Genomic DNA, 12,004 nt, shown 5'->3' on the forward strand with positions numbered 1-12,004 from the left:
GATCGAGGAGGGCCTGGTGCCCTGTAAGAATCGGAAGAAACCAGGCAGCCAGTCAAATGAGGCAGAGGGGGACAGTACAAGAGAAGAGAAAAGGAGTGTCTTGAGTAGCTTCCGGACCTTAAGGTGATCTGGCCCAAGTCTGAGAGAGTCAGGGAGGCCATTACAGTGGGAGGCATCTGCTGAGGAGAAAGATTTAACCACCACTCTCTGCTTGGAAAAGCATCTGATCTGCAGAGCGGTGGAGCTAGAAGCCCAAAGGGCTCTAGCAGGGAGGTATTTAGGGAGAGAGAGTTGGATGTAGCGGGGTTCAATGTCCCAGAAAGCATTGTGGATAATGCAGAGGGTCTTGAACGTGATCCTTGCAGAAACCGGGAGCCAGTATAGAGATTTTAGGGCTGGAGAGATGCAGTCCCTGGGCTTGAGACCAAGCATAAGTCTTGCAGTCCTATTCTGGATTAGTTGAAGGGGCGAAGGGAGGAGTTAGACAGACTGAGGAAGAGTCTGTTGCAGTAGTTCAGCCTGAAGATGACCAGAGTTCTGGAGACATTGAATCTCCAGGGGAAGGTGAGGAAAGGGAAAATGCCTCTGCAGAGATGCAGCTGAAAGTGGGCCTTCTTGGCAAGGTCTGTGATGTGAGGAGAGAAGGAGAGAGAGAGGAGTCAAAGATGACACCAAGGGTTTTTTCCTCACAGGAACGTGAGGTGAGAGGGCCCATAGATAGTAGCCAGAGAGTAGGAGGGTAGAGGGAGCTGGGGTCCCAATGAGAAGGATCTCAGTCTTACTGGCATTAAGGCACAGATCATTAGCAGTGCACCATGCCTGAATAGCATATCATCAGGAATGAGAGAAGAAGAGGCGGCAGCAGTGAAGGGCATCTTTAAGGAGAGATGCATGTTGTCCGCATAACACAGGAGGTTAGGAGAAAAGGCAGAGATCAAATGGGCCAGATGGCCAAGGTAGATGTTTAAAACCCAAGGCGAGAGGATAGATCTCTGAGGGACACCACAGGTAGAGAGAGAGATGGATGAGAGAAAAGGGCCCAGTTGAACCTGGGAAGGACGGTCAGAGAGGAGAAGGTCAAACAGTCCAGAGCCAGATCTGTGATGCCGAGGGTATCACACAGCCGCTCTATAGGGGTGGCATGATTGACTGTATCAAAAACAGAGGAAAGTTCAAGAAGGATGAGAACAGAAGGAGGGTTGGACACACCTTCTAAGATGCCAATTTAATGCGACTCTAAAGGTGTTTGGTTTTTGACTTTTGATGTGGAAGATATTGTATTTTTTTATAAACTCTCGATACCGAAGGACTAACGGTCTTTTCAACAAGATTTGTAATCATAATACCGTTATATGGCCAAATATATTTGCAATTGTTCATTTGTAGAGTGCTTATACAAGTGCTTCAAAGTGCTTCAAAGTGCTTCAAGGCGTGAAGGGTAAAAGGGAAAACAGAAGTCATTCTTAGGCCTTGACGTTTACGAATTATCTAACAAGAGTTAACTAGCATACTAGGCCAAAGGCACGTCTACTAGTGCAAGTGCAAGACAGGAGGAAAGGAGAGAGGGACGGGGAGAACGGAAGAGCAAACCATCACGGTCCTATGCACAAGTATTTCAGTTGCAACCAAGCTAGGGAGTGAAGACAAAGGGAGGGCAGGACAAAGCGAACTTGCTAGGCCTAGTGCATTCAAGGTCATGCAAATGGGCAGACAGGAAGTGTGAGGGAGTGGCGACAAGGGCGCACAGCTCATCAGGGCCTGGGTTACTTGCAGAAGAGTGTGTCTCTCACATGAAACCTAATTCTGAGTGTAGAAGTGCTAAGCATAGTACAGAGACCCAGGGGCAAGTGTCGGACTGGCAGGGAGCCTGGGACCTGTGTGGCTCTGGAGGTGCACCATGCGACCAATCAGCGAACTGAGCAGAGTTGGGGTGGAAAGCAAGAGAAAGGAGAAAAGGGGCTTAGCAGGGGAGAGGGAGAGAGAAAGAGGAGGAGAAGAGGAAGGTCTTGAGTAGTTTCCATAACTTGAGGAGATCCAGCTCACGACGGAGAGAAACAGGGAGGCTGTACCATAGGGAGGCACCTGCAGAGGTTAAAGTTCTTCCACCAAACCTCTGTTTGGAGAAATAGCTCACTCACAGAGAGTTGGAAGAGGCTGAGCGGAGGGATCTGGAAGGGGAGTATTTAGGGACAGAGCATTGTAGGTAGTGTGGTCCACAGCCCCAGAAAGCCTTGTGGTTTATGCAGAGGGACTTGAATTTGATCCTTGCACCCACTGGAAACAAGTGGAAAGATTTCAGAGCCAGAGAGATGCAGTCACTGGGCTTGAGGCCAAGGATAAGTCTTGCGGTTCTGTTCTGGATAAGCTGAAGAAGTCAGAGAGTGGAAGTAGGAAGATTGAGAAAGAGACTGTTGCAGTAGCCCAGTCTAGGGAAAACCAGGGCTCTGGAGACGGTGAGCCTCTGGGGGAAGGTGAGACAAGGTAGAATACATCTGAGAAGGTGAAGCTAGTGGTGGGACTTTTTAGAGATGTCTGAGATGTGAGAAGAGAAGGGGAGAATGGAGTCAAAGATGCCCCCTAGATTTTTTGCCTCACTAGTGGGTGAAGGCACAGGACCAAGGGAGCCCAGCCACAGAGCAAGTGGGAAAGCCGGAGCAGTGTCCCAATGAGGAAAATCTCTGTCTTGCTGGAATTAAGGCAGAGATCATTAGCAGCACACCAGGATTGAATTGTGGACAGACAGTCAGAGATGAACAAGGAGGGCGAGAGTAGGGCGAGAGTAGCCTGAAAGAGAGCTGTGTGTCATCCGCATAACCCTGTAAGTTGGAGGTGAAAGAAAACATCATGTGGGCCAAAGGGGCCATGTAGACATTGAAGAACCAGATGATAGATTAGATCCCTGGGGAACACCACAAGTAGAGAGAGGGAAAACAGAGAGAAAGGACCCAAGTTCAACCTTGGAAGGACGATCTGAGAGGAAGGACGCAATCCACCCCAGGGCCTGCTCGTGATGCCCAGAGTATTATGCAGCCGGGAATTCAAGATATTGTGATTTACTGTATCGAAAGCAAAAGAGAAGTCAAGAAGGATGAGGACAGAGGGAGAGTTAGAGTCAAGATTTGAGAGCAGGTTTTTACGGGTGTTCAGAAGAGCAGTTTACATGACTCTGGATGCTCTAAAGCCAGACTGATGGTCATGAAGACAGCCAACAGATTTGGTGTGGAGAGTAAGCTCAGAGATAGCCAGCATCTCCAAGAGTTTTCCCAGGAAAGGTGTGATAGAGCTCAGGTAATAGTTTGCCTGAATGGAAGGGTCGGCAGAGGGTTTTTTGAGCAAAGGATGCACAGGAGAGTGCTTGAGAGAAGTGGGGAAGACTCCAGTGATGAAGGAGAGGTTGCAGAGGTCTGCCAAGTCTGGAGCGAGAGAGTCAATGTTTTCCTTGATGGTTTTGTAGGGGCAGGGGTCTACTTGTTTGGAAGATGCTTTCATAAACCGGACTTGTCTGGAAACCTCCTCAGGTGTGACAGGGGAGAGGAAGTAGAGAAGAGGGGGAGGGGTTGGCCAAGGGCAGCCCAAAGGATGATGGTGCATGAGTGGGGGCAGAGGAGAGAGAAGACCAGATTTCTCTGTTTTGGCCATGAAGTGTGCAGCCAGAGCCGAGCAAAGGGCCTGTGTGGGTGCAGTAGAGAATGAGGCTACAGTAGGGTTGGCAAGTTCCTTGCAGACTTTGAAGAGTTCAGCCGTGTTATTAGATGCTGCAGAGATGCAGGTTTGAATATGGACTCTTTTCTTGGACTGGATGCAGAGTCTGTATTGCCTTTGCAGAAGCCGACAGCCCAGTATGTCAGAGGGTGCACCTGAAGATCCCCATTTCCATTCCACTGCCATGCACTTGCGATTAAGGTCAGCCAAATCAGAGTCATACCAAGAGTTGCACTTTTTGGTATGCTTCAGTCGAACCCTCATGACAGGGGCGAGGATGTCGAGAGTCTTGGAAATGAAAAGTTGAATGTTAGATAGGGCTGTGTCAGGGTGGGTGTCTGCCATAAGGCTGGGAGGAGGAGAGTAGGTAGAGGCACACGCGGTTTCTGACACTTTTTTCACGGGCTCGGTGACCTTGGAGGTGGGAGGCAATGCAGTGTGTGCCCGTGTTAAAGGTGCAACAAGGGTCAGGTGAGAAGAGAGAAGAGAGTGATCAGTCCAGGGGGGGAGTGAGGTAGTGAGAGGGATAGAGGGAGGGATGTCTGTAGAGATGAGGGCATCCAAGGTGTGAATCGAAAACAGGGTAAATGTGGGCACCACCAATTCATAAGATAATTTTATTCAGTAAGTAAAATAATTCTTAATGTTAAATCAATCAACATTTCTGGAGCAAACATGAGAAAATCGCTAGCACCAGGATGAAACAATACCAACATGGATCAGGGAACAACCCTAGTCCGACCTGTTGCTCACAATATGTTTTTAAACTATCATCATATTTGAGATGCTTTGGTCCATTACTAAGTACAACAACATATTCCTTTACAAAATACCAATAGGTAAAAAGAAAGTAAGTATTTATTTCATCTTTTCAAAAATGCAGTATGCAGTGCAGAAGCATTGGCTTCTCCCCCGCCATCCTGGCCTGTTGGGCCTGGGCTCAGAGAGGATCTTGTAGCCATCAGGAAGAAGTGTGTCAAAACTTGTGACAGAGCTGTCCTTAAACCATGTCTCTGTGAGAGCAAGAACATCAAGGTGCAGGTGTTCAAGGAGTTGGCAGATGTTAGCGGAGTTCTTGACAGCAGAGCGAGAGTTAAGCGTGGCAACATAGAGCTGTTTGCCATTTCTGAAAGACTTATGAGTGGGTGTGCAGGGGACAGACCCCCCCATAAGTGTCATGAGTGCCTGCGACATAGAGGCATGAGAAGACAGAGGGGGCGAATGTGGTAAAGAAGTTAGTGAGAAGAGATCAGGTCAGGTAGCCATAGGGGACGCAGGGTGCAAGGGAGCCACATATGTGTTGGTGGTGGTTGGCAAGGGCACCAGCTTGTGAGAGATTTATGAGATTGTCTGTGAAGAGAGTGTGGGCAAGGGAGCCAGAGTGGTCCTACCAGGTGGGGGAACCAGGGAGGTTGTAGGGGTAGATAGCAAGAGAGATTTCATATGTAGTTCCTATTTTTAAAAATGGTGATAAGTTGAATCCCATTATTTATAGGCCGATGGCCTAGTTAGATGCCGATGCAAAGTTATTTTCAGTGCTGACTTTGAGGGAACCAAACAGGGTTTCGTAATGCCATTGTTACTGATCGTAATGGCATTGTGATTCATCAAATACAACAATCGACCTGGGTGAAAAATGTTTTTTCGGCCCATATGGCCAGTATAGATCTTGCCATGTCCTTTGACAAGGTCCACTCTCATTTGCTTAACATTCTAGTATATTTACGAATGAGTCTACCCTTACAATTAGACTAAACCTCCAAGGGCATATTACGGAAGAAATGTATCCTTATAGAGGATTTGGAGGATTTAGACAGGGCTGTATTTTTAGCTTTGAGGCTTTTTAATTTATATCAACCGATTTAGGAGAAGCATTGGAAAATAAAGCCTTCATCTCACCAAAATTGGACGGTGAAAAGATATCATGGACCGCATAGGTGGATGACTTGATGCTATTTGATTGTACCCAAATTGGTCTACAGCATCTGTTGAATGCGATCCAGGAGTACACCTTAAAAACTGATTTAGTAATCAATAGTAATAAAACAAAAATCATGCACTCTACATCAAGTAAGTCTAATGCTAGATGCTCTTAATGACTAGGTAAACAGAAGCTGGAGAGAGTTGATGATTTAAAATATCTTTGCTTTACCATAATGACTAGAGTGAATAACAGATTTTTATTTATGGCATTGAAAAATAAAGACCTCTCCTTAATGTATCAATTGAAGCATTTTAACAACAGATTTGGGAATTTGGCCTTGCTATCTGCCATTACGATGTTCAAAGGGAAAGTTATCCCTCCTCTTGTTAATGACCTGGAAATAATCTTTTAGAAGACCTTGATCTCTCGCCTTTTGAAACTCTTATCTGGAGAAAAGTGTTACATTTACCCAAATGAATTCCCAGGTCTATTATTCATGTTGAGATGGGCATTTCCTCTGCCAATATAAGACTTGCCTGGAAACTTCTTATGATGTATAAGACTCTCCTAAATCTACCTTCTTAGTCTTTTTACTCTCTATTTTGAAATGTTTATGAACATATACTTGATTTGTAGATAAAAGATACATTTGAAGGAATTTGAATTGCTGTATGTTTAAATGTATGTCATATTGTGATTTTCCTGATATGTTTTGTACAATGAATTTATTAATTCCTTCTTAAAGTGTAATTTGTACATTTGGCTAATGTATCATTGAATTTAATTGTGTATCATTTAACATGAACCATAAGCACAAATAAAAGAAATAAAAAATGTGTCCTTGATGTAATGGAATACTGGATGTGAATTGCTATGAAATATAATTTAACCAAGACCAATTTTCCTAATCTTTCCATAGGTAATACTGTGACCATTGTCTTATCTTGGCTGACCAATTCATCAGCTTCATTGGTGGGGTTTTATTTCAGACAGTAAGGTGCTCTACTGCACTTGTGTTTTAGGACCTTGTGGAGATTACATTCAAGAATAGCATCATATACAAAAAAGAGTATCATTTTTTCATCCTTTCCTCTCCTTCCACCAGAAGCTCACTGTCTCCCAAGCTCTGTTTCACTCTATGTTGGACTACTGTAACAGCCTCTTTCTAAATCTACCTGCCTCTACTCTTCGCCCTCTGCAACTAATCCAGAACAGGACTGCAAGTTATACCCTTGGCCTCAAGCCCTGGGATCGTATCTCTCCAGCTTTGAAACCTCTTCATTGGCTCCCAGTGGATGCAAGGATTACATTTAAAACCATCTGCATTGTCCACAAGGCTTTCTGGGCCTGGATCCAAAATACCTTCAGCTATCCCTCCGCAAATACCTCCCCTCTCGAGCTCTTCCCTCCTCCCTCTAACTCCCTCAGGGTCAGTTGTTTTTCAAAGAAACGAGCTGGGGGTAGATCTCTGTCTTCGGCTGGGGCCTCCATCTGGAACAGCCTCCCTGCCACTCTAAAACTTGAGGAGAACCATCTCCGGTTCCGGAAGCACCTTAAGACCTTTCTCTTTGCATCTGCCTTTGCACCCCCTCTCCATTGCTGATTTGCTATCTCTTGGCACTGTGCACCTGGCCACACTCTGTCCCCTGGGCACAGGTACCTGCTCAACCTGCCACCCTTCTGCACTGCCTCCCGGCCACCCTTTGCATTGGGGACTGTATCTGTACCCATAGAGTCCCCCACACCCTATTTTCTTCTTTTTATGCACTTATCAGACTTACCCAGTTCCGCTGCCGTAATCACAGCACTTGCCACTTGCTGGCTGCACTACCCCTGTTTATTGCTCCATTATCTATTTTATTTATTATTGTTTATCTGTTTCTCCTCTGCTTCGCACTTTCCACTCTTCCCCTTCCCCTTTCCCATGCACTTGCACGTTCTCAATGTCACTGGGACTAGATCGCTGTTTTGTTCTCCCCTGTTCCCCTCCCTTGCCTTGTCGCGCTCTGAAACACTTGTGTACGAGCGAGATACAGATAAAATATCATATCATATCATTGCACCAAGCTTAGATTTCCTTCATTTTATATTTTGTTCTATCCAAATATGTTGGCTATTTTATAATGCCTTTAACACAAAACATTACAGCCTATTTTGTTGAATTCCCGAATGTGAGTTCCACAGTTAAAGTATTGAAATTCTTATGATGTTTGACAGCGAGCCCTTATATATGAATACACCTAGGCACCAAGCATCAATAGTATCATTTCATAGTTTACAAATTCGGTCCTGAGCTAAATTTATTGTTGAAACTGCTAAAAGTGACGTGCAAATAAATTACTTGTTCTTCATCTGTCAATTCCTTTGACCAATTTATCTGTTGCAAGATTTGATGAGGAACGTATTGTTTCCAATTGTAACCCCTTTGATGAATTGATAATATTGTAGTTAATATAAATGGATGATATTCTGATGTTTTGGCATTGGAGTCAAACTAGCCTTAATGATTTTTTTGACGTGCATAATAATGGATGTCAAGCACACATTTATATCCTTATCCTGTACTTCACAAATCCCTTTTTTGGATCTACTGTTACTACATTATGTATAACATTGTGGTGTCTCTGTTTTGCAAGTCGACTGACAAAAACGCAACTGCTGTTTTCTAGTCATCACTCTGGAGCATTGAAAGAAAAGTTGCCCTGCATACAGTTCCTTACATTAAGAAATAATTGCTCATCTAATAGAGATGAAGTAAAACAAGGACATAGCTTGAAATTGTGCCTTCTCGCTCCAGAAGATTCTAAGACGTTGCTGAAAAGAGAATTGTGAACAGATTGGGACAGCCTCTTACAAAAAGTGAAAAAGAATCAAACACAAAAAGAATAGTCTGCGCTACTACTTTTTGCGGATACAGCAAAGATATTTGCAAACTCAGAAGAAATAAATTGACTATTTTTAAGGCTTACAGCTCAGCCTTACCTCCAACTCTATTTGCTTTGAAAAGAGGTACAAATGCAAAACAGACTCTGGAGAGATCACTTGGAACAGCAGTCACACAATGGTAATAATCGTTTCAAACACTGTGGAATTTGCCTCCATAAAAGAACATTTATGTTGTGGCTCATGTAGTGTTTATAAATATGAGTTTACAAACAGTTACTCTTTTGAACACGCAAGAATGTCCTGGGACTAAATCCCATGCTACGTGTTCCTCTTAGAATGTTGGATCAATAATCCTTTGCCTCTGGCAAAAATGTTTATCTTGGCAAAACTACATGTTCTGTGAATTTCCATATGACTAAACATAAATCCAAATTTCACAAAAAAAAGCTTAAAAGCACATCTTTTCAGCATTTAACCAATTCAGGACACGATTCTGATGAGTTGTCCCTTCTTATTTCGGGAGTTGTCCCTCCTTATTTAAATTTTTCTGTGCATTTAGTATGGACTTTGGCATGGCACATTATATTTAGTTTGTGTTTTATTTTCCGTTTTTGGCCCACTGTTCCTCACAATTTGCTAATTAGTTGTTCTAGGTGATCTCCTGCAGATGCATAGTATGTTAAACCGTTTGCTCTTACGTCTTACCTGGGATTACTGTTGATCCAATATGGCATCCTACTGTGCCATTATCACTTTCGTTTTTATTTCCATCATGGCTGAAACATCTGGACATGCTAATGCTGTGTCTTGGAGCAGAATACCAGTCACTCATCCTCCCTCAGCACTTGCCTTTTTCCCACGTTTCATAATCCATTACCATCCCAGGTGGTTGTTCAACTTCAGCATGGACCAACTCTTCATTTAACATTGTTTGCCCGCCAAGTGTATACTTGCCCCGGTTTGTTCAAGATGAGTGTATATTGTTTGGACGTTAGTAAATATTTACAACATGAAAAAAGTGTGCTTATTTTTAACATTTACCCCATGTCTTTGCACTTCATATTCATTATGGCATTGTCGATTGCTTGGCAAACTTCTAAATTGCTCTGAATGACTGACTATTTGGCACCCTTAGTAAGATGGTGAAATTCCTATGAGTGCTGTGTATGATTGGCTTCTTTTGTTCATTTTAAAGTGACTGGAAATGATGGATGGATCTCTGGTGGGAGTGTGCAGGCACACTTCTTGTCTGGTGCGTGACTTAGTGACATTACTTTTCTATGTCTTGCTTTTAAGAGTACAGATTATGTTGACACTCAACATATTGAAGTAATTCTTGGTGTGCCAGTTACTTTGTGATTGATCCTTTTTATGCGACTTCATTCCACATATGTTGTGTTGCTCAGTCTGTATAGTTATGTATTGACTGTATATTTCACATTTGTGCCCTAATGAAGATTTAGCCACGGATGCAGAGCCAACCATGGCAAAAAGTGGGTTGGCATCTTTCTGGAAATTCATGTATCACTAGTTCTAGATCAATTTGCTCTCTTATTTATGGACTTTTCCCTACGTTTTTATTAATTGCTGGTTCATATATCTGTGTGTACATATGGTACAAATGTATATATTTTTAAAGAGTATCTTGATTTTGACAATGTGCTTGTAATAGTTTTTATGCAATGCAATTATTGAATATGACAGTGGATTTTCATGATTATATTGTTTCGTAGTTTGTTTATTGATTTATTGTGTTGTTTCAGATCTATTAGGCTGTGTTGCCCATTTTTTATTGTAATATTAACCCCTTGATTCATTGTTTTAACGATGTCCATTTATCTTTTGTATCAAAACTTTGCTTCGCCATATATCCTTGCAATGTTAAGGTGCAGGTGGGCATCCAATATTCTGTATACATCTTATGCATAAACCCTCCGTCTATGTTGTGCATTTAAAGGTATGAAGGTAACAGCTAGTGAGGTACACTTTATTTAAGGACAAGAATATCTCCATGCATGTTTACCATATTGTTGTGTGTTATGCTGAGTTATTAATCCTTTATGTGTATGAAGCACACTTCGGATTAAAAACTTTCCAGTAGTAAAGTAGATGAAAGAATTTATTTAAAACAATTGCTGCTCATTAAAGGTATATTTAGGGGGTTAAAAATGCACGTGCACTGTTATTTTTGACCACTTCTGCTTACAATGTTTAGCAACAAAAGATAGTGGATCGAATCAGAAATGGAAAATAGCACATATACCCCTCACAATATGTAATTTGCACGTGCATATAATGTGCCAGATTCAGAAAGGAAACACAAGTGAACATTTCTCAAACCTTCCTGAATGTACAAGACCCAATACGTAAACAAGGCACACAAATTAGATACTAGGTTCCAAGCAGCGCTGGACCTCAGGGTAATGGTTCACATTGATAAACAATCAGAGCCAATAGGATTCATAAGCTTTCAGTTCTTCAGGCTCCATACCAAATAAGTTAATCATTTTCATTAATATATTTCCAATCGATTGATTTACAGTCCATGAGGGTACGGTCTCTCCAGATATTAGGAGCAGCCAAGATTGTCATGCGTTGACTTGGGCTTGGGAGCGTAAATGAAGGTTACATTTTCAGAGTCTGCCTATAGGGTTTAATATTGGCTCCACATCATAGGAGCAACTGAGATGGGTGAGCGTTTATATCCGCTTCAGGAGCGGTAATGTTGTTGACTGAATTAGACTCCTGCTTACAGGCATTTCCGACAAATGGAGAATATTAAAGACCAATTGAAATTGTACGAATGAAAAGGATTAATTTATTTGACATGGAGCCCTAAAGAAGAGCTATGGCTTGAAACTAGTGTTGGCTCAAGGAACCAAGAACAAACCAGAGGAATAGAAAGCTTACAAATCTTATTGGGCCTTCCTGAATGTACCCTATTTGGCCCACAAAGCAATTGGATGAAAGTTTGAGTATTTTGCATTTCTATTACCCTTTGAGAATCAGCTGTGTTTTACTCATGCGTACATCGCAGATATAGATCGAGTATAAGTGATGATTTACTTTCTTGACTGAATTCCATATCTTTAAAATTACTGACAATATCCTTTATCTTGGGGGGAAAATTAACTGTTTCACATTGTAGAACAACATACAAATACATGCAGCTAAGACAATCAGTATGTAAGATAAGAAGCAAGCACACGGTTGGAAAACTGACAGCACTTTTTGTTATGTAGACATTTGATTTTAAATTGTTTTCTCGTTATATGCTTTTCTATTCACAGCGGAGCATTTAAATAGCACAGAAAAGTGATTGGTATGTGCTGCAATCTTATTTTAATTCTTTAAATCTCACAAATAAGTACTTTGTAATCTAAATGTGCTTAATGATAGGAGTCATTTATTGTTCAGACACATGGCTCCAGAGTATTTTTCTGTTCCATTATGTCCTGTCCAAACACCTTTTTCTACAATTGGCAGTGAACA

Source organism: Ambystoma mexicanum, chromosome 5p (assembly GCF_040938575.1).
Source record: "Ambystoma mexicanum isolate Mex_15411 chromosome 5p, UKY_AmexF1_1, whole genome shotgun sequence".
Taxonomy (NCBI): Eukaryota; Metazoa; Chordata; class Amphibia; order Caudata; family Ambystomatidae; genus Ambystoma; species Ambystoma mexicanum.